Raw genomic sequence first — 24,655 nt, 5'->3', positions numbered from 1 at the left:
GATGTGGAAAAAATCTAAACTTCCATATTTTAAAAGTGAATTATTTCTCTGCTACTGAATTATTTTTCTGCTACTGCAAATCTTCAAAGAAAGATTTTTAAAAATGTTAGTTGGAATCCAGACAAATTATTGAAATGACCAATAAGGGGAAAATTCTCTATCTTTGGACTAAGAAAAAGAGATCAGCAAGGGAGTTAATGACAAATTCAATACAGCTCAATCCAAAGCTGTGATTAATGGGAAAGGAGGTAAAACTAGTCATTGCTCAGATTCAGAAGGCAAGCAGAAAAACAGCTCTCAGTCAGGGCCTACCTTATTAGGAAGCAATGACCTCAGGGTCACTTTTGGTCTTCTCATTGCTCTGGAATAAGTATTTGGTCTTATTCTTCTAGAAAAGTATTTAATCAGGTAGACCCTGAGTCTTCTTTGGACTTTATTTGGAATTTAGCACAGAAAGCAAAAGTAAACTGTCAAACATAAAGATGTCAGCGAGGAAGAGAGAAGAGCCAAGTACTAGCATGTCTTTTGCCTCTGCATAGCCATGCACATGTTGCTCATGATAGCTTGTTTACAACTTGACTAGATTAGAGTTTTGATAATAGTGGCAATCTTGACACTCTTAGTAGGAGTTTAGAAAGATGTAAGACTTCTAATTAATATCTTATTTACATATTTATGTTAATTTTTTTTTTTTACACCTACAGCATATGGTCTTCCTAGGTGGTGTCCCATCCAAGTACTAACCAGGCCCACGCTGCTTAGCTTCCGAGATCAAATGGGATCGAGCTTGTTCAGGGTAGCATGGCCATAGACTAAATGTCATCTTTTAAATGTCTCTCATCCTTTAAAAGTCTCTTGGTTTCCTCATACCCTTTCTCATCTACACATGCCCTAGGCTACCTCATCTACACCAATCATCTCAATAACTATTTCGTGTTGGTGAATCCCAATTTCATGTTTCTAGCTCAGGTCCCTCTCCTGGGCTTCAAGTAGATGCCTCCAATTTCCAGCTGGGCACCCCACTTGTAGACCCACTCCACAGATGCCTCAAATCCACATACCTAAAAGAAGACTCAAGCCAGAGTTGTTTTTGTGTTCAAGTCACATAGCCAACAATTTGGAGTGGGGCTATGCTAGGATCACAATGACGATCAGGAAGGAACAAATCAGTGGAATTACAAACCCATTTTCCTTAAACATCAGAGTATGTCTGTGACCTGCCTCCATGAGGTTATGGGTTCATACTATGGTGGGTAATTGGTTTGATAATAAAGACCAGATATGCAACGGGCAGGATTATGTTCAGAAAGATTCGAGTTAGCCCTGGGTAAAAAAGTTTTCATTCCATTTCTTTAAAGAAAAAAAAAAAATCAGGAAAAAGACCTAGAAAACAGTTATACATAAAAACAAATGGTACATTTTGAAATATTTGGTATCAAAACATAATATTTTATCCCCAAGTAATAGCTCCAGGAAGTTAGTAACTTTGCATGTTGTGATGCCAAGTTGCATTCATATTGGACCACCTATCCTGACCTAAAGACAGTGTAGCTGTAGGCCCCATCTCTGAGAACATGCATTTCTTGTGAAGTGGGCATTGTGTTCACATTCTAGTATATCTTGGCCTTGACACATGGGCTTTTGAAAGTTGTAATGAGAAGCAGTGTGCCTTGACATTAACACAGCCTGAAGCAGGCTATTCTAGATGAAGCAGCTCAGCAAAGCACAGTGACCATCACAGAAAGTGTTGACAACGGGTTTTCTTAAAATAACTTTCACAAGCAGTAACATAAGTCATTCCCAGGAAAGTTGCCTGCATGGTTTACGTTGGCTATCATAGCACTCCCATGACACCATTACCAATGGAGCAGCAATGGCAGAATTCAAACAGATCTCCTAAACAAAGCCTCCATTTTACTGCTTAAAAGAACTGTCTAAGAGAATCATAATGCATTTTCATCAATCTCCTTTAAGTTTTACATTTTCACAACCTAATATGAGTAATGCATAACCCATGCTAAATACTTATGATGCTTTTTGTTATATTTCAGAACTCTATAGAGCTTCATCATGCACAACTTGGAAACCATTATTGCAGCTACTGCTTTATGTTAGGTTGAGAAAATTGGCTTCCAGAGAAGCAAAATGATTTTACAAGGTCATCCAGCCAATTAGTGGAAGAGGTAGGATTAAGAATCAGTCCTCTGCCTCTCAGTCCACCTCATTTTCCAGGACATCTTTTATATATAGTGTTTGTAGAACATCCAGGTAGAGATATCTAAGACCAGAATGTGGAAGATAAGTAGGATTCAGAGTCTCACATTTAGGAACTATTCACATTAAGACAATACTGAGATCCATGTTGGTAGATCAGATGACCGAAAACAGAAAAAAGTAAAGGATTATAAGAAATAAAAGTCAGATTATAATTCCAATTAAGCATCTCACAACAAATTACAATCAAGTCACTAAAAAAATTATTTTGAAAAACAGGGACTGAAGTGAAGCAGTAAAGAATTTTAGGGCAAAAAAAAAATGTTTCTATCAGTTTTATATTTATTCAGTCCATTCGATCACCATTTATCCAGTGCCTACTATCATAATGTTAAATGCTAGAGAATATGGAGATGAGTAAAAATTTGACATCAAGATAATCACCATCTACTGGGAAAACAAATGAATGATAAATTCTAAGACCACAGTAGAACTATTTTTAAAGTGCTGTGGGAGCATAGAAGATAGGATCTAACTCTGCCTAAAGTTTTTATTAGCAAATATTTTGAAAATGGAACCAGCGACAATTTTTTAGTGCAGCATGTAAGAGTAATTTAGTAAGCTTCTAGTCAAATATTTTATAGCAAGACACTAGGTAATACACTGGAATTATTTTCTAAAGGTAGCATAATACTAGCATTAGTCACCTTCCTCTATGTTCTTCATATTTTTTTTCATTCTGCCTCTATATAGAAATGAATTCTTAGGGTTATCACACCTTTGAAATACAGCCTCTGCTCTCATTAATGTTAGAGCTGTCAAAATGGAAAATAGGTTTGATCACTCCCAGGTATGCTTCCTAAAGACTGTTACTTTTTCAAGACAGGAAAAAAAAAAAAAGTTCATCTTTCTATTCCATACTAAAATACTATAGCACATTGATATATCAAAGAAATAAAAAGATATCTATTTGAAATTGCATTTAGCATTTGTTTAGCCAGCTGGGTTTCTTGAATAATTTCTAGTGATCACCCTTCCTTCTAGCTAACACCAAACTTTGTGGTATTACTTTCTTTTGGCTCCACACTCAGGAGAAAAATACAGAGACTGGAAACAATAGGTTTCAGTAGGTGTGGGAATATAAACTAAGGATCCATAAGTGTAATGTTTAGAAATATCTCTTTGTTTCCTCCTAGTGTAAACCTTATTTCCATTTATCTGTGCACCCCTCTAAGTGCCTTTCTTCCCTTAATACACCAGCTATCCCTCCAAAACCTTGAGAAGCAAGTAAGTAGGTATTATTAGACTAACTTGCAGATATGAAAACTAAGATCAAACTCAGGGCTAGACAGCGGATTAGTAGCAAAATAAGATCTAAAATTAGATGTTTTTTCTCACTAGTTAAGAAAGCTTTCCTCCACATCAGCAGTTGGCAAACTTTTGCCGTAAGAAGCCACGTGGTAAATATTTTAGGTTTTGTGAGCCATACTATCTCTGTGTAAGATTGCCAGATTGTGCAAATAAAAAAAAGTTCTTTAAAAATCAGTAAAACTTGAACTTCAAATAAGCAACGAATAATTTTTAGTATAAGTATGTCTTATATAATATTGGTTGTTTATCTGAAATTCAAATTTAACAGTCTTCCTGTATTTTACCTGGCAATCCTGTTACAATGACACAACTCTGCCATTGTGCAAAAGCAGCCACAGACAACACACAAATGCACAAGTGTGGCTGTATTCCAGTTAAACTGTATTTACAAAGACAGAGAGCAGGGATGTTTTGGTTGGGGATGGGGGCAGGTCATAGTTTGCCAATGTCTACTCCATTTCATTGGCTTTAGTAAGAACTATCCCGGATATGGGAAAAACCAGGGTGATAATATCATTGAATTTGATTCATAGGTCATTTAACAAAATTAACATTCAATGTTGTATCTCTCACAGAGGGTACAACTGGATCAACTTAGGGAAAATGCTCTGAGTTTTCTATGAGACTTTTGGATTCACGGAATTGTAATATATTATAAAATATAGGCAGTCACTTCAGAGTTCCTTCAATCTCCTCATTTCACACATTCTAGAACTGACATTCAGGGTGTGGGGTGACAAACCCAAGGCCACACACTATTAGTGACAAAAGTCAGTCTAATCTCCAAAGATAGCCAATCATGAATGTTAAATTTCTGTGGCTATAAATGTTGCTTAGGCTTTATAGAACAAGCATTCCCTACCCCAGTAAATTGGAACATAAAAAATAGGCATGTAGGAAAAATTAGAAAATAGACTGTTCCATTTCTTGCTTTCTGACGTGTCCTTCAGGTCTACTCCCCATTCTGTCCAGTGCATGTAGTGGCCTCTACCTCGCCGCTTACCTCTGTGGATGCCCGCTCCCAGAAAGAATGCTAAACAGTGGTATGTGGGAGGGGTTAACAATGAATAAATTTTTGTTTAATCATAAAAATAAATTGTCAGCTAAATCATAGTGGAGGAGTCATTCTTTCTAACAAATAAATCATAATTTAACCTATTTCATCACTGCACAGCACACCATACTGAAAGAGCTGACTAAAGAGAAAATATCAGAGCATGCGGAGATGTGGCTAGACAAGTGAACAGCATCAGACAGATCAAGGTATAATAAACTACCATTATTTGCAGAGCAAAAAAAAGACTGTTCATGAAGAGACATTTGAGGTAGTGCATAAGAATATGGGCTCAGAGATTCCTGAAAATAGTAAGATTGCCTTGAAACGACAAAGTAACTTCCCAGTACAAGTGAGTATCAAAAACAGTGTGAGATTCACAAAAGAGAACCAGCAGAACCTTTCTGGAAAAAGAGAAATAAGAACCAAAATAAATACAAATCTCTCAGCTAAGAACAAGTGGTGAACTTGTTAACAAAAAGGAATAAGGTTTCCATCAACAAGGTAAAGAGACAATCATCCAAATGGGAAAATATATTTGCAAGCTATGCCTTTGACAAGGGCCTAATATCCAAAATATACAAAGAACTCATACAACTCAATAGCAAGAAAACAAATAATCCAATTAAAAAAATAGGCAGGGGACCTGAACAGACACTTCTCCCTAGAGGACATACAAACGGCCAACAAACATGAAAAGATGTTTAACATCATTAGCTTTTAGGGAAATGTAAATCAAAACCACAATGAGATATCATCTCACATCTGTTAGAATAGCTATAATCAACAGGACGAGTAATAACAAATGTTGGAGAGGACGCAGAGAAAAAGGAACCCTCATACACTGCTGGTGGTACTGCAAATTGGTACAGCCACTATGGAAAACAGTATGGAGGTTCCTCAAAAAACTAGGTATTGATCTACCATATGATCCAGCAATCCCTCTACTGGGATTGATTACCCCAAAGACTTAAAACATATATCTGAAAAGATATTTGCACGCCGATGTTTATAGCAGCATTATTCATGGTGGCCAGGACATGGAAACAACTGAAGTGTCCTGCGATAGATGACTGAATAAAGAAGCTGTGGTACAATGGAATATTACTCAGCCATGAGAAGAGATGAAATACTGCCATTTGTAACAACATGAATGGACCTCAAGATAATCATTCTAAGTGAAATAAGCCAGACAGAAAAAGTTGAAAATCACATGATATCACTTATATGTGGGATATAAACCTAAAAAAAACAAACAGAGACTCATGGACATGGACAACGGACTAGTGGTTACCAGAGGATGGGGGGTAGAAGGGAGGTAGGGTAAAAGGGGTCAAATATGTGGTGACAGAAAGAAATCTAACTACGGGTGATGAATATACAATGTAAAATATATATGACTTACTGTTGAATTGTACACTTTCTGGATTTCATTAACTAATGTCACCATAATAAAAAAAAATTTAATTAAAAAAAAAGGAATAAGGTTTATACAGAGACTCAATTATAAATCACTTATATTTTGTGGTATGTATGTATACCTGAGACCTCTCTAGAGTAATGTCGTGTGTGTGTGTGTGTGTGTGTGTGTGTGTGTGTGTGTGTGTTTATATACTCTGATATTAAATATAAGTTAATTCACTTTAAACTAACCCTTTAGGGCCTTCATAATGTCCCAAGTTAAAGGACTTCATCCAGGATCTCATCCAGGATCTCATCTGGGTACGGCTTTATAGAAACGTAGATTGCGTAGGCCCTGTATGACTATTACAGTCAAATTGCTGCTGGGTAGGGTGACAAAGCAAAATCAGCAGTAGCTTTACAAGATGACGAAAATGATTTCTGATTGGATAAACACACAGGAGTATATCTTTTCTTCACTATATTTGATATTGTAAATAACATGGCACTATAAACATGCCCAATATTATGTCATGGGTTGAAAGTGTCATTTTGCATTTGATTTCATCTTCAATTCCCCTTTTTCTTTTCTGTACAGTAGACTCGTGTGATATTATCTACCTAGAATCTAAGCATTCTTAAATCTGAGGAGAATTCCAATGCAGATGGGAAGCACTTCCCACTGCAGAAGCAAATGGGGGAAAATATTATCTGTCCCACTCTCTGATTTCAGTCCCGCCAATCAGATATTCCCAGGGTTTTTAAGGCTAAGAGTGAGATGGAAAGATGCAGTAGGTCAATGATTTAAGCCTTGCAATGGCTTCCACAGAGGTGAGAGTCCAGTGGCATGGTGGGGAGAGCCCAGCAACGGTGGTGTCAACAGCAGCAAAGAAGATTCTCACCTACTGGGTCCTATCGCAAGTTCTTGACTTGGTTTTGTCTTCTGAAGTTCAGGCCCAGTTGAATTCTCCAAAGTCCTTGTCAGTTATTTGAGCCACCCTAAATCTTTGCAGTAAAATTTGATTCTGCTTAATCAGACTGGACCCCTATCTTTGTAACCCAAAGCTGAAACTGATACAGCCTGAGATAAATAATAGTGATCATTCTACAACTTCAGGAAATTAATATACATACACACATACACATAGATGGCTATTATTTCACCATTTAAAGAAATTGAGGTTTGTTTATTTGCCACCTAAAAATTCTTTTTCCATCACCATAAACTTGACCCTCTTTACTTTTATCTATGCAGTATACCGATGATGTACTATCGACTTGTCCGCTTAAAACCTATATAACTTTATTAACCAATGTGACCCTGATAAATCTAATTTTTAAAATTATAGAAGAAAAAAATTGAAGTTAAAAGTAGAAAGAGTAGAATTTATAGCAGAAATCATACCTTCTACAGATAAAGCCTCCCCTGATATTTGCCATTTATCATTAAAATTGTAATCCAGCTAGCAAATAATAAGAATTTATTATTGTTTAACACTATGCTAGGTATTCTATGAGATATATGTGACCTCAAAACAACTCGTAACCTAAATGGGAAAACAACAACAACAAAACACAAACCAAATAATGATAAGTTGAAAAATAAAATGGCCTACTCTTAAGTTCTAAATAGTGTAATACAGAATATAGAATTCAAAGAAAAGATATCTGAGAAAATGAGTCTAAGCTAGACTGTACTATGTGTAGGGTTTAGGAAGCTGAAGGGAAAAAAGCAGAGAGTCAGTAACCTATGGTGAGATTGAGAGGCACTACTTCTATTCTATTTTGATAGGACAGCACTTTCTTCTCTTACCTGACCCCTACAAGTAAGACGTAGCCATATGAAACATTAGAAAGTAGGTGCCATGCTTTCCTTGCCTTCTCATTTCTCCTTGCAATGTTATGCCCTGCCCTATTCATGTATCTTCATGCTAGTCCTTACCCACATTTCTAGAGAAGTACCATCATACGTCTGTTTTCCTTTTTCCCTTTGCCTAGTGTCCACATAATCTGTACAAATATATTCTTAGTCAGCTATCACGCTGGACTTCAAAGATCTGGCCCCTGACTTTCTCTCCAAACTTGAGTAAGGTTTTTGATAGCCATGAATGCTCACAAATTTCATGTTTAGAGCAAGTTTATACATAGCCCATCTGTTTATGGTGATACCTTCTAGGGAGCTCTATCTTTATGCAAATGTTTCTTTTACAACCTCCATTGTATATGGTTCTCGTGTTTGCTTTCTATGTCCCATGCAACCTGTTAGAACCCCAACTATAGACTATGAAAGCCTAGCTGATACCCCAGGCAAATGCCAGTTTTAGGACTTGCAAACTATCTCTGTTCAAGCTCATTCATGTTTCATAGTCACCAATGATTGCATCTACATCTCATCCAGCTCAGCTATATAATTTGAACTACCAATTTCTTAACTTATAGTTTCAAATGCTCTATACTAGAAAAAATTCTCTACATATACTACTTATTTTGACAGGAAGAAAAGCATACATAAATATGTCCTTTCTTTTTAATGGGTTTTTGCTTTAAAATATTTCAAACATGGAGAAATATATATAAAAATATAATAGAAATCTGGGTACTTAGGTCTTTAAACCACCTAATTATATCTTTTTCAATCTTTTTGGAAAATTGTCCCAGCACATTAATCAACTAGTCTTTCATTTCCCTTCTGAAATGTTAATGCCTTCTATTACATATCAAGTTTCAGTATGCACGTAGGGATATTTCTGTGCACTCTGTTCTGTTTTTTGGAATTGTTAGCTGTTTGCTTATTTGTTCATTTGCTCTTTTTGTCTTTCTGTGCCAATACCACACACATTTCTCTGATTATTATTAAAGCTCTATAAGAAGTCTATATATCTTATAGTACGAGATCCCACTTACTATTTTCTAATATGTCTCTGCTTTTCTCAGACTTTATATATACATTTCCTATCTCTCTGTCTTTGCTGTGTTGTTCCTTTTGCTAGAATCTCTTTCCTATTGTTCTCCATAAATACAAATCCATCTCATTCTCTCAGGTCAAATGCCAACTTCTCCAAAAAGCCTTCCCTGATTGTCCTAAGTTGGTCTGAATTCTGACCCACTTGAATATATGCATATATATATATATATATATATATATATATATATATATATATATATATATATATATAGGAGCTCTGGCATAACACACTTAATTCACGTGCATTGTGAGCAAAAAGTGCAGACTTCCAAAAAATTTCTCACTTGCGGCAAATGCACAGGCTTCCTAGCGCCTTTGGGCTCTCTAGGGAATGTTCAGTTATATGCGGGTACATGGATAAGGTAGTTTGAGAAGCACTCAGAGTCCCATTGAGCTCCTTGGGGTACAAATTATGTGTCATTCCTCTCTATATCCTCATGCTGATTTCAGAGCCACCCACTGACAGCGTGTCCAGGGATGCTTTGGCCCAGCCTTCGATCATCCCATCGCCTCTCCATCCTTGTCGAGGAACAAGCCCAAATGGCAGCCTTCACCTGGTCGAAAGAGGTCAGGTTGGGGAAACTTCAGACAGCTCTGCATCTCAATTCTGACCCTTTCACTTATTAGCTGTGTGATCACCTCTCTGAAACTTAGTTTCTTAATTTTGAATGAGTATCCACGGACCAGCCGACCAGCCCACGCAGAAAGGTGAGGGACGGGGAGGTGTCTGCTTCAGTCCTGAAGTCTGATTTCAAATGCAGAAAGCAGGAAGGAGCAGAGGCCTTAGGAAGGAGCCCCCGGGCCTCTGGGATGAAAAGAGATCATGTTGAATTGTGGCTCTGGAACGCCCTGTGTCCACACTCCAGGGAGGCGGATGTGGTTGGAATGGCCTCTCTTCCCTAAAAGATCTGTGGGCAACACAGCCTTTTGTTATAAAAACCATTATATATATATATATATATATGGGAGCTCTGGCATAACACACTTAATTCACATGCTTTGTGAGCAAAAAGTGCAGACTTCCAAGATATTTCTCACTTGCGGCAAATGCCCAGGCTTCCCAGCGCCTCAGGGCTGTGTAAGGAATGTTCAATCATATGTGAGTCCTTGGGCACGGAAATTTGAGAAGTACTCAGGGTCCCATTGAGCTCCTTGGGGTACAAACTATGTCTCATTCCTCTCTGTATCCTCATGCTGAATTCAGGGCCACCCACTGACAGCGTGTCCAGGGATGCTTTGGCCCACCCTTCCATTGTCCCATCACCCCTCCATCCTTGCTGAGGAAGAAGCCCAAATGGCAGCCTTCACCTGCTGGAAAGAGGTCAAAATATAGCCATCTTACAAAAATGATAAAAGACAGGCCAAAAACGAAATGGACTTGAATAAAGCAGTGGCGATTAATTTAGTCTTGATCACACAACCTTAAAACCTGCCCTACTACTAAACTTTCTATATGGGATAATACATTTAAAATTTTGAGTTTGGCTTTTTGTTGCCTACATATAAAACTACCTTAACATATTGCATTTCAACTATCAATAACAGGTGAATAAGAAAAATATTTACAGATGAAGAACTATAAATCATACCACATAGAATACTATAGAAAACCTAGATCTGTATGCTACATTCAATTGTCTGTGGGCTCTCAATTCTATACCTGTTCATTCATCTCTTATTATTTTTTCATCTTATTTTTTAGTGATAGTCATCCATATGGTACATCTAAATTGTCATTGCAACAAGGAAAGCACTGGCTGGAAGTTTTTCTGGTGCCAGTGCTGAGTTTTATATTCCAAAATTTAGTCTTATTGTGCCCTGAATGAAGCCTGGTTACTTTCCTGTTTTGAGGATGATAGCCCATATGGATATTGAACCTGTTTATTATTTAGTGATTTGCAAGAAAACATCACCTCCATTTTTATGATCTATACTGCAATTTGAATTTTTAGTCCAAGTCATCACTAAATAGTTACAGATTCCAATGCTGAGGATGTGCATAATTTGTAGTGTCCACATATTTTCAAGGAGGCAGAATTTGTATTCGTCCAAACAATTTGCTTCCATTTTAAAATTTGATATGCCTAGCTTTAGAAACAACTAATAATTTTTTGGAAAATAGGATGTTTTCTATAAGTTGAAATGAGCACAGAGCTAAAATATTTACATTTTTATGTTACTTGATGTTCCTATAAATTTAAAATAGCTCTTCTATTTAAAAGACAATTTTGTAGATGATTGGAGTATTATATTCACAGCTGATGCCTCAATACTTTTTTTTCAAGTTTTAAAAAATCATTTTACTGCAGGTCTATGAGTCAGCATACACTGTATCACAGACAACTCAAATTTAGAAACCAAATATCTAGAATTTAAAGAAACAAATGATTTAAAGCAAGTTGGAAATTATTTAAATGATTCAGAGAATGTTGGGATGAAAACCTTTGCCTTCTTTCCACTATTTAATTATATCATAATTATGCATAATAGCATGTGGTCTTTTGGCCTTTTTAAAATAGAAAATGCACAATGTGCAATAGATAATCAGCTTGATTACTAATGAGCAACTATACATGAGCAAAATAGGCTAGAGCGGCCATCTTGAAGGAAGATAGGGCAGGTAAACTATTAAGAAACACCTTCTATTTCTTAAAACCAAACAAAGGCGAGCTGGATATTAAAGTCCACTGGAGTTCTCTGAATAAACCTCAAAATGAGCTATAAAACTAATTGTACCTGGGGAATAGGAAACCTAATGATTCTAGTCAACTAGATATCAGGATTCATGATTCAAAAATGTATAAGAGAAGAAACGAGTAGATAATAAACATCCTTGAAATCGAAAGAGAATGAAGTTTCAAAAGAAGCAATTAAAGAAAAAAAAATGGTTTGGGGTAGCATGTTCTTCACAAAACAATCCGGAAAGAACAAAAGTTCCAATTATGCATTGAGGTTTGTTATCTCCGAAGTCATCTTCTTTCTCTGTCCAAAGAAGTTCCTCTACCCAGTACTGAATCAATTGTTGCTATAGAAGACGTTTCTATTTCATACCACTATAAGCAGTTATATATGACATTTATGTTTCCATCTTGACGACCTCTGTCCCTCTTTCTTCTTGGAATGTCTTTAAGTCACTCTCTCGCTGTTGCAGAAAAGTTGCAAAAATCAGACCTGCAAGAAACCAAGCAGCATTCGGAGAATTGGAGAACTCAGGTTCATTATGCCAGCGGTCCCAGAGGAGCTAGTGCTCTGAAGATCTGGGCCTGAGCTCAGTTACAACATTCCCTATATAGAACTTATTTGGCATGAGCTGGTTGGTTAATTTGTCCTCAGATGGTTACAAAGCGGGGGAGTTGCTATGGGTTGCAGGCAGCTACATTTGTTGCTTAGACAGAACAAGCAAAAGGGAAGATGAGTCTTTAGTTAATTTCAAGTATGGCCTATGCAGCAAGCATATCTACAGAAGCAGAACAAAGAGCAGATTAGCCTTTTGAGTGAAAATTTCTCTTCACTGCCTTTCTTCTCTTTGCTCCAGAAAAGAGAAATACAACCATAAAAATAACATAAACAATGTAATAAAGTGTTTAATGCCTGGTAGAATAAGATGGAAGAAAACAAAATATGTGACTGAAAAGTGTGACAACCTGACCAAGAAATGCTAGAGTACTGGACAATGCTATAAAGGAAAATAAGAAAAAAGCAGCCTTTGTGTTTTTGTTAAGCAAAATTAGAACTATCAATTTCTGAGTAGAGTTTTTAGAGTTGTCAGCTGTTCTTTCTCCTTTGATCAACATATCCACCAGTAAAACTGTTGCTTTGTTATTCTGTGTTCTCTCTTATATATTCTCTATGACATATAGTTAAGTAGCAAAAGAAAGGAGGCAAGAGAGGTCTGTCATTAATAAAATGGTACTGCTTACTGCAAAGTGATTCTAAATTAGATTTATTTGGCAATCTTCAGCCTGACAAATCATGCCCACCTTAACTACCCCCTCACCACTCTTTCCTCCAGTCTGTCTCAGCCAGGGGCCCTCTGTCCCACATACATGCTTTATATTCTTTTCATTCTTGCCTGCAGGTCTTGGTTTATCATATACCCTGACGCAGAATGCTACTCCCCAAATCTCTGTTGAGCTCTATTCTACACTTCCTTCAAGGCTCAAAACAAAACTTCTCTGTCTTAAACAGGCTTCTTCTACCTATTCCACCTTACAATGTAGATTTTCCTTCCTCTAAACAATATTATGTCTATAGCATACTTGACACAGTGTCTGGTCTCAAATAATTCATTTTTTTTTATTATTATAACTTTGAAATCCTTGATGCTACAACAAAAAATTTACTGTGCAACCTGGAATTTCATAAGGTCACCTCCAAATTAAATATTTGAAGCACCCAACTTTCTCCTTAAATTTACTGTTCTTATTTTACCCTTCTAACTTAATGTGAATTTTTATGTGATACTTGAGTTTTGGGAACTATTTTTATTTTTAAAATTAAAATTTTAAGTCTTATTTTTACATTTTAGACAAATATATGTCTTCTTATAATTTGTTAAATCAATTCTATCAATAAGATAGCCAAATGGTTGATTTATGTTCCAGATCTATAACATAAGATATACAAAATTACAAAAAATGTGTTCAGTTTAGCTTATAGCTAAAGATGGTAGAGAAAATGAGGGAGGACTGAAGACAAATGCTCTGAAAATTTCTACCTGCTCTACATCTCTGCAGCTGAATCAGTTAAATGTTTAATGTAACTGTCTTCCCATACTAATGACCTTTAGAATTCGACTTTCCATCTAAATGAAAGATCATCTCTCCTTCCCAGTGAGTACAATTGTTTGCCTAAAGATCTTCAGATTTCTGATATACTTAATTTTCATTCCTTGTCTTCTCTTTGAATTTCAAAACCCTAATTAAGTTTCCTTAACTTGATTCCACAGTAGATAAGGTTATTTGGGGACAAAATTGAGAAACATATTCAGAGGCCTTTGTCTTTTCTTAAAAGATTTAAAATATTTTCTCTCTCTTTGAAACTATTTTCCTGGAATAAAGTGAACAGCCTCTTGGGTGGCTCCCTATTACCTTGATGTTGATGAAGAAAACAGACCTTCCCATGCATAACAAAATAGGCCTGAGGAATTTCTGGATTCATCAGCAGATGACAGGGATGATAAATGAGATTGGAGTGGTCTCTAAAGCTGTTCTATCCTGTATGTCTTGCTCAAAGTTTGGATATGGTATGATTCATTTTTTAATAAAATGATTACTACAAGCCTGAAATATCAATCTCACCTGTTGGAACTTTGCCTTAGGATGAGAATTGTATCTTCATAATCATCCATCTGCTCTATGCTCTCAGTCCCTACCTTGACAGACAGCTGTAACTTATGGTACAGATAACTTTGCAGTAGATACCATTTAAGCTCTCATCTTATGCTTAACATTTTTTCAGCTAATGCCCTTCTCTTAAATAATCCACATAGATAAACTAGTCAGTGCGTTCCTTTCTCTTTCTCCCCCCGAATCTTTTTCTCTACACATACATTCTGACTTATACAAATAGCTTCCTACTTATCTATAATTTCTATATCAAATATCTTTACTTGCAAAATTTTTTCAAGAACTCTAAACTCAAATTATTACAAATAGGCTTGGATAACCTGGGATGGGCTCCAATGAAGCAAGGCTTATCCTAAAGTTTCTATCATATTCCTGAAAAGTAGAGACCCCCTAAGACAGTATAAATAAAACTTACAAAAATAATCTTACAGCAGATTCAACCTTCTCCTTGCCATTTATAACCCATGCAGGAGAACACTGCAATATTCTTTTTTGATGTCACAGAATCACTGAATCTTAGCACTTGGGAGAGAGCTTAAGTGAGGTATCTATTCTACCTTTCTTACCTCAAAAAAATACTGTAATTCATGTATAGTGACTTCTCAGGGTCAAACAGGAAGTTAGTAGCAGATCTACAGTTCAAGTCGTCTGACTCCAACCCACTGCTCTTTATGCTATTTTGTTAAGTTGACAATATTGCAATCAAAGAAGATTGGGTAAAATAGATTAAATCCTGTTTATAAATTTCTCCAAAACCTATTTTCAGCCTTGGGAAAGATAAATAAATGCCTAGATAAAAATAAACTCAAGTTGCAATTGCTGAAAATGCACATAATGTAAAATATTGCCAGGGGTTATTCATTTATGCTGGAGGGGAAAAAAAAGAAAGAAAAGAAGGAAAGCAAAGGAAGGCGAAGGGAAGGGAAGGGAAGAGAAGGGAAGGAAGGGAAGGGAAGGAAGGCATGGAGGAAAAGAAGGAAGGCTGAAGGAAGGAAGGAAGGAAGGAAGAAGAAGGAAGGAAGGAAGGAAGGAAGGAAGGAAGGAAACCACACATTCTAGAAATCCCAAAGACAAGCATCTTCTCTTTGGATGGAGGAGTATGAAAATAATTACTGAGAAATTGCCAAGGGCTCTGAAGCAGCTTGAGGTCAAATACAACCCTGAAAACAAGGGCCTGAACAAATGACATGAGATGATACCCTCATAAATATCTTAAAGAGGAGAAATAGTCAACATCTAGCACCTGGAAAAAAGCAAAGAGAATAATCTCAAGTATGTCATGTGGTCTGGTTAGACAGAATCTCCCCAATGCCTTACTCTTAAAATATAATAAAATTAAACCATGATGTGTCTGTTCTGTCTCCTGCTTCCATGCCTATATTCCAGGATATAGCAATTTGCTGTCCATTGCCCTGTTGGGAGGCATCCTCTTCAGCTACTCCTTTGAAAAGAACAAAAGCATCCTCCTCCTCCTTCTCACCAAGTGTTCAATAAGAATTTTTTTCCTTATTTCTCTAATCAGAGAATAGCTTGGATGGTGATATAAAAGAAGTGATTTGTGCCATTTCTCCTCATACATGACAGCCTGAAATTAGGATCAAATAGAATCCTAGAATTTCTGGCCTTGTGTGATCTGGAGAGATATTAAATCTCTCCAAGTTACTTTAAAAAAAAAAAGGAGGCTGAACCAGTTAATCTTTGAAGTCTAAAATCAATCCTTTCTCTTTCATTTTTCTCCTGCCCTCTATCTCTCCTTCCCCCACTTCTTCCTGCCTCCTTCTTTTCTCTCTTCTCTTCACTTTTTCTTTTTATTACCATCTCCTTTGGATCAGAAGAAACTCAGTCTATAATTATGGATGGGCTATTTTACAACTGTTCCCTTCAACAAACAATAGCGTTAACAGAGAATGATAACTTAAGCACCAGAATTTTCAGATTCGTAATGGGAAAATAAATGAAATTTTGCAGAAACATAACAGGAGGGGGCACTTTCCTAGGAAACTTGTCAGATTAAACAATGCCCCTACTACACCTCTCTCCTCTCTCTACCTCCGTTTCCCCCTCCACCCAGGGCCCACCAGGAGAAGTATTTCCTACCCTTGTAGGCCAACCGTCTCCTAAGCATAGCTGTTGAGTGATATATTTCAGTACTTTCTTATAACTGTACAACAAATGTAGACCTGGAAGTATTAAGACAACTGTTCCTGCCCTTAAAAAACTTATATCCCAACATAGGAGAAAATACAAGCGAATAACATAATCTTACCGTGAGATAAGAACTGTAAGAGAAAGCTGTGCAAAGGGCTATGGAAGCACAGAGCAATGAGAGAAGCTTTTATGTGGAAGATTTTGTGAGACATGCTGGAAGACAAAGGAGGACTTCTAAACCCAGTGGACTGAAGTCTCTGATGATGACCTTTATTCACCACTGCAGATGATAGGGAGATAGTTTTCAACGAATGTGTGTGAAGAGGAGTCGTCTTCCAAAAATTTTCAAATTCCTCTGTGTTAATGTTTAACCATCTTGTCCACCCCAAAGACCAATTCTGAATTTCACACCCAGTTATGGACGTGGCATAGCTCAGAGACAGAGTGTAGTTTCAGACAGACACGTTTGAGTGCCAACTTCCCCTGTCATTGTTGCATCTGGAAGGTAGACTGTTGTTTAACATTTTGATATTCAACTTCCAAATTTGTAAAATGGAAAAAATATCAATGCATCAAGTTTTTGTGAGGTGTCAATAATTCAAAACAGTATACATTTAATAATTTAGAGCAGCACTTAATAAATTATAATTGTTAATATTATTATGATATGCCCTATGAATAATTGTTTTACACAAAACTGAGGCATATCTGAAGTATAATAATAAAAAAATAAAACTTTTTTCACATATGACTAGTAGAAATGTGTCAGATGTTCTGTGTCAGAATTCTGATAGTCAGAATGTCTATAAAATACCCAGGCCTCCAACATAAACACACCCCACACACACTCACCACACACACAGACACACTCCCCCTTAACGATGAGCCACATTCCCAATTCTCCATCTCTATAGCAGCCAGTAACATCATTGAACTGCAAGGAAAGTGTGTCTGAGGAAAATGACAGCTACCTTTTTCAACCATCTATGCCATGCTTAGAACATGATGCTCCTCAGACTGACATACCAGATACCATCAAGGCAACCCAAGCTTCGCCCATCGACCCTTAGAGAGATCCAGAATGCCAAAGAAACATCTGTCACCCTCATCTTTTCCTGCCTCACTGAGAAGTCTCTCTCTCTCTGAATCCTAACCCCATCTCATTGCGGTATGAGAGGGGGAAAAGCAAGTTTAGAAGGAAAACCAAACAAGCAGTTAAGCTTTCCTCTAGGACATTTTTTACACTATACAATATATGTGAGTTGTTTTGCCTTGATGTTTCATTTTGTGGAGTAAGCGACATCTGAAAAACCTATGCTTGTGGAAAATGTTCTTTTTCAACTCCTGGAAAACTAAGAAATTTTAACCTATCCAACTTCATTTAAACAGAAGCACTGAGGTAGACAAGAAAAGCCTTGGGATAGAAATGAGAGCCCTACCCACCATTCATAACTTGAGTCATCCCCTCTGAGCCACTACTAGACTGATGAGAATTGCCACACACAACCCCTCTGAAGAAAAATGCCCACCCACAGCCCCTATTTGTACCAACTGACCCTCGGCCAATTGGATCAGGAGTATGTGTCTTTAAAAATACAGTAATCCATTCACAGTCTGGATTTTGCTCTTTGACTTGGTGGGAAAAGACGACCTGAACCAGTCAAACTCCATTCTTCAGAATTCAGCACTAGGAAACCCAGAGTTGAGGCAGCTGATAATAAGGGCTGGAGCTAAAAGGGGCATTAAGATATGGCATATGGCAGAAAGGAGCCACAGAGACACAGCAAGATGATGCCATATTAAGTTGATGTTTTTAGACGGTAGGAACTACAAGGAAACAGTGAAAGTAAAAGTCACCTGGTTAGTAAAAGAAAAGAGAAGAGACATTCAGAGAGAAAGGATGAGATTTATTCCTTCTTTGTCTAACTCTTCCTTCCTCTGCCCTTCCAGTTAAGCCTCCTAGTTAATGCCTCAGCTTATCCCTTTCACTTTGCTTCCCATGCTCTATTTACTTTCCCATACAGACTCCACTTTGGTATTGCTTTGGATCCTCCACAATTACGAGCAGTCCCTGGTACTGTGTCCTGAGCTCTGTGGGTCATTCGTCTTCTCAAATAAATGTCAAAGTGCTAGACTGAAATGTGAGGTTTGATCTGGAGCGAAGCAAAGCATGGACAGTGAGAACGACAAATACCTGAGTATGGAACCAACGCAGACCTTATAGAATGTTGGCATTGCCATGGTTTTCAAAAACCATTTGCAGAGCTAAAATAGTTTTCCATGTATATAGCACTATTATAAGTGTCCTTACTAGCCCTTTCCAGTCTGAATCATTTTTACTGCCTTAACTTTTCCTTTCAAATCTATTTCTAATTCTAATTATGGTCATTCTCCAAGTACAGTTCTAGACCTTGGAATTTGATAGAAGTCAGCCTAATCTTTTGCTTCATGCTATGCTCTTCAATGATAAATTGAGAGAATAGATAGAGAAATCAGAAGTCTGTTATAGCTCTAATATCTCCTGACACACCAAGCTAAATGTATTAATTATTAGCTTAATGACTAAAAACAAAGAAACTGAAAAAATAATTTTGTCTTAGAATTTATGTTCTAAAGGAGGATTCTGATAGAAGCTTCTTATTGGAGCAGGAGCTTAGGAAAAATTTGAGCATTTTCAATTATTTTTCCAGAATATGTTAAATATAAACAAAATAAATTACATTCATCCAAAAAAAATGTAAAAAGGAGGCTTTGACAATGGACTTCTAAGGACCTAATACATGGCATTATTAATCCTAACATCTTATAAATATGGTCTCCAAAATCTGCCACCCCCTCCCATGGGTATACTCAACAATTCTAGACCTTCCCAAAGATGAAGAAAAAAGATTAACACTTACTGTTTTGGATTTTAGATCAGAAAACCAAATTTTTATGGGTAGTTAAAGAGATAAATAAGCTGTTTAAAAACACTAATTAATCAGGTCAGTCAATCAAACTGACCAAATCCAATTAACATATAGCCATGTTGAAAATGTCCCTGTCACAGGATTAAAATGCTCAAATGCAAGAAAGAAAAAAAAATACAAATATTTGCACATTCTATTTAAGGGCTTTGTACCTGGTGTACATCTCCAGGTTTACTCTCCACTCAAATGTTGAGGAACATGGAGTAAGAATGTGCCTTCACATGAGTGACATACTCTTCACTACTCCAGTTGACATATATGGAGAGAAATTCTGTGTAGACTAAGGCTAAGCATTGGGACAGCTGGAGAATTACCATCATGAAACAAGACAGAGCTCCTTGTGAAGGGATCCACAAGATGATGAAAGTCAGATATTTTTCAATGACAGCCATGTAACTTCTAACAGTAGTGGCTAGTTCTCACGATCCAAAACAGAGGGTCTGCAGAACAGCTGAAATTTACGCTTATTTTCAAGCCTATGAAAAACAAATCTTTTCTTTTTTTCTTTTTTCTTTTTTCTTTTTTTTTTTAATCTTAAGGAAAAGTCTCAACTCCACTTCTATACTCCAGAACAGGTCAGACCACTTCTGTGTAAAAATAGAAATTGGCAACACAGAGGAGACATATTTCAGAAACTTTCAGTATAGAAATGTCAAATCAAATTAGCCTCATACTTTCCCCTTCATTGAACCATAATTCAATGAAAATTTTATTATGCAAATTAACTGGAAAGCTCAGGTCTCTACATCTCTGCCAAACATGGAGTGCAACAATGGCAGTCACGTTGTACTAGTAAGAAAACACTTCATCTTGAAGACTGAAACTGGAGCTGAAACAAAATTTTAATATGTTCGTGTTGCTTAATACAGTGGTATCTTGAGAGAACACACAAGTAACACTTGAAAATGGCACTGTTCTATGCCAAGTTAACCAGAAAGAAAATACGTTCCGAGCTTAGCTATAAAATATTAGTCTTCCAAATAAGTCTCTAGTTCTACAGTTTTGCTTATGTTCGTTTTAGTTGCCTTTTGTTGTATATTTTATGTTTGCTTCTTTTTTGTGTTATCATATATATAAAAGGATGAACCACCAGTCTCATTGAAAATAGATCAATCTATTCTTCACATTAATGGGATCAGGTAAATCTCTAAATATTTTCTTGTTTGCAAGCACATGCACGCGTGTACACACACACACACACACACACACACACACACACACGACTTAAGGAATTAATGCTTAAGCACACTTATACAACCAATAAGTTAGCTGAACAGTTTTCCAGGAGCTGAGACACTTTGAAAAACTTGCATCATCTAACTAGCTACAAAATGAACTCATTAACTTTATGAAATTGCAATAAAGTCCACTAATGCTCCTTAAACATAGCATTCATTCCAATCTCTACTTCTGGTAAGTGGGGTTCAAGTAACGCCTACATGGCAGAAGGGCTGAAAATCTTTATTTATAACAAACTGTAGAAGAGCCCATTTGGAATACGTAATCCAAAACTAAAACATTTTACTTCCCTGTGAGAGCAATATCTATTTAAAGGAACTAACGGCTCCCTTACCGAGCTCCACAAGTCAGGTCCCAATTTAATTCCAATTGCTTGGAGTAAATTTGAGCAGTCAGAGTCAAAATAGCCATGAGGGCAAAAAAATAAAAATGAAAATGAAAAATAAAAAGGAACTTCCTCCTTTCTCGCAGTCTTAAAGTTCACCTTCACCTTTCTGAGATAACACCTCCAACCCACTGTAACCTCACTCTTTAGCCTCCAAAACCAATGATATCAAAATTCCACTGCATAACAGCCCTTCATTTCTCACAATCTGGGTTATTCAGTCTTACGATCGTTCACATACATGTTAATCTCACATTGAGAGCTGGAGAATATTCCTCTACCCCTTCAATTTGGTCTGGTCTTTAATGCTTTGACCAATAGGGAACTGCAGAAGTGATATTGTGCCAGCTCTGGGCCTAACAGTTCAAAGGGCTGGCAGCTTCCACCTGAGCACCTGAGCTGCCACTTGAACAGCCAGGTAAGAAGTCCAGCTATGTAAGGAAGTGCAGAAGTTTTGCCTAGTCCAGTCCCATTTCTTTGTGAGATGGTTCCTACAGGGTGTAGTGAAGAGTAGGTTTTGCTATCTCTTCTGCTGACTATTTTATCTCAGCTTTTGAGTGGTTGTCAGCATTCAAACAAGACTGATAGATAGATAGATAGATAGATAGATAGATAGATAGATAGATAGATAGATAGATGATAGATAGATAGATATAGATGATTATAGATATAGATAGATACAGATATAGATATAGATAGATAAATATAGATATAGATATAGATGATATAGATATAGATGATATAGATATAGATATAGATATAGATATAGATATAGATATAGATATAGATATAGATATAGATATAGATAGATATATAAATATAGATATAGATATAGATGATATAGATAGATATAGATATAGATATATAGATAGACATGTAAATATAAATATAGATATATAGATAGGCATGTAGATATATATTCTTTCATTAGAACAAGCAATAAGTTACCCACATAGCAATATCTAAGACCACACTTAGAAAATAAGTATTTCTTTTTAGGAAAAAAATATCATGAAATACACTCCTAATTTAACTGTATGAAATAATTTCTATCATTAAACCACCTAAAGCACTTGCAATCAAATAGTTTATTCCCAGATTTTTCCAAGTGAACATTTGCTTTTGCATTTGTATTTCATTAAAGAGTCTATTTAGCTAGTTTTCTCTGAACAAATACAGAAATCTGCCCCAAAAGAGTAGTCACATTTCCACCTCTTTTAAGATTAACACTTTGTGAAGCTTTGAAATGATAGTTATTTCCTTTTCTATCACTTTCATCAAGGTTTTAAAAGCGTTGGGAATTACAGCTGGGGAACCATGTTATACTCACATGCCTGTAAGCTAAAGTTTTATTCTGAGAAACATATTTTTTAATGTTTTTAATATTTTTTAATATAAGCTGGCATTACATTGCTCTTAATACTTGAATAGCTCTAGAAAATATTGATGCAAAGAGAAAGTAAAGGAGAAGCACAGACATAAAGTAGATAGGAAAAGAGCTATCTCCGAGGGGGTTAAACGATTTCAGAAGTAACGGAAGTAATGAAGTAATGAAGTAACAGAAGTAACGGAATTCCATTTCTAGTCTATTTCTTCCTCCTCATATTCTTCCTTGTGCCTACACACACTTCACAAGCACAGTATCAGGACCAGAATACAGCTCAGGAGCAATCTTAGACTTAAGTGCTCCAAATGGCTCTAAAATTTTCAAATATTTGAAATATTCCAAAAGAAAATTATCCATTCCTTGAGAACTAATCCAAAACTATTCCTTCAGGTAACCACCAAGGGATGGTATTCTCATTGTCAACTATTTGTCACTACCATTACTGGCTATATCCTAAGTCTTTTGAGGATGAGCTGAGTTCACTGCTTAGGTTACAAAAATTAATGCTCAGTTTATCCAAATTATATTTATAAAATGAAGGCAATAACAATTGTTTGTCATTCAGCATAAACATAAAAAGTTTACCCTGAATATCTCGTTTTTAAATCATTTTTAAGGGTAAATACCAGCTTGCCTCAAACACGGAGTCTGTATTTATTGTTGATGGTTGACCAAAAATAGACATTTCTTAAAGAAGAAATATAAGGTCAAAAAACTATCTGTTTTACAATCCAATAAATAATTATAGATAAAAATATCAGAAATGAATAAGACAGTTTGACTATGGACCTTCAAAATCCCAAGTATGTTCTAAATTAAGCAATAACAATAAGAAAATCAATGTGTCTACAAGAGAAAAGAGTTATCAAAGCCCTTCAAACCCACAGACAGAAACACAGGCACTGTGGTTAAAAATTACTCTGACTTATTGCTTCTTAAAAGTGAAAAATTAATGTATTTCCCCTGTCCATGGTCTTTTAATTGTCTGATCATTATGATTTCATAAAAAGTATAAAAAAACAGACTTTAGGAATTCCTGAGAATTTAAATCGAACAATGGATTAGTAGCTGAAATATATAAAGAATACTAAAACAAAAACAAAAACAAAAACAAAAACAAAAACAAAAAACACACAGGGAAAATATATGAAATCTAATAGAAAAATGACAAAGTACACCAGCCTATTCATCTAAACATGTTAATCATAGCAATGTTAAAGCCCTTGTCTATCAAAAATCTGAATCACCTTTAGTTCTATTTCTGTGCATGCGCTTGCTCTTTTTTTTTTTTTGATTCATAGTATGATTGGTAAATTTTGATTGAATGCCAGATGTTGTATACAAAAATTGTACAGACTCTGGATAAGGTTATCCTTTTCCTTTCCTGACAAGGCTCTGTCTATCTCTCTACGCTTCTGTTCCTACAGTAAGTATCCCAGGGGTTCCAGACAAAAAGCTATTGGTGTTAATCTGGTATGTCTAGAACTCTAGTCCTTGCTTTCTCAGTCTGCAGATTTGCTGAAAATTCCACTCTGTGTTTGAAGCTTTTCTGCTTAGCTTCTTAGCCTCCTACCTACTTAGCTTTAGTATTCAACAAATGTTTCAAGGGGAAAACTGGCAGTGTGTTGGGTTCAGTTCTCTATTCCTTCTTTCTCAGAAGGCTTCTAATCCCTCAAGGCTACAAGAAGCCCCTTTTCCCAGAAACATGCACAACACTACATATTTCAGAAGAATATATACAAACTTAAGAAGACAAACACATTAGAAATAGGTGCCTATGGAAGTAGCTATCAGGATGGAAGAGAGGAAAATAAAATAATGAGCAAACACTTTAAGCTCTTACTAAGTACCTAGCATTGTTCTAAGAGCTTTACACTGGCTTATTTAATTCACTCAATAGCACTGGGAAGCTTTTATTATCCTTATTTCTCAGTTGAAACTAAGGCACAGAGTGGTTAAGTAACTTGCTCAAGGTCACAAGGCCAAGGCTGAAACTTAGGAAATTTGGAATGAGAGTTCATGCTCTGCCGTCTCTCCTGGGGCTTCAGATCAACAGCAACACTAATGCTGAGGAATATGACTACCTCAATGCTCTGCCCTGAGGTCCCCAAACTAATCAACCTATTTATTTATATATTATCAAATGAGAATATCTGGATAAGGCTGATTGCATT

At 36.3% G+C, this 24,655-nt stretch overlaps 1 pseudogene; it reads right to left on the bottom strand.

The window, feature by feature from the left end:
- Positions 1–695: 695 nt before the first annotated feature.
- Positions 696–813, bottom strand: LOC120608403 (uncharacterized; annotated as a pseudogene).
- Between the last annotated feature and the right edge of the window lie 23,842 nt (positions 814–24,655).

Source organism: Pteropus medius, unplaced genomic scaffold (assembly GCF_902729225.1).
Source record: "Pteropus medius unplaced genomic scaffold, Ma_sr-lr_union100, whole genome shotgun sequence".
NCBI lineage: Eukaryota > Metazoa > Chordata > Mammalia > Chiroptera > Pteropodidae > Pteropus > Pteropus medius.
Note: the sequence above shows the minus strand (reverse complement) of the source record. Positions and strands in the feature narration are given on the sequence as shown.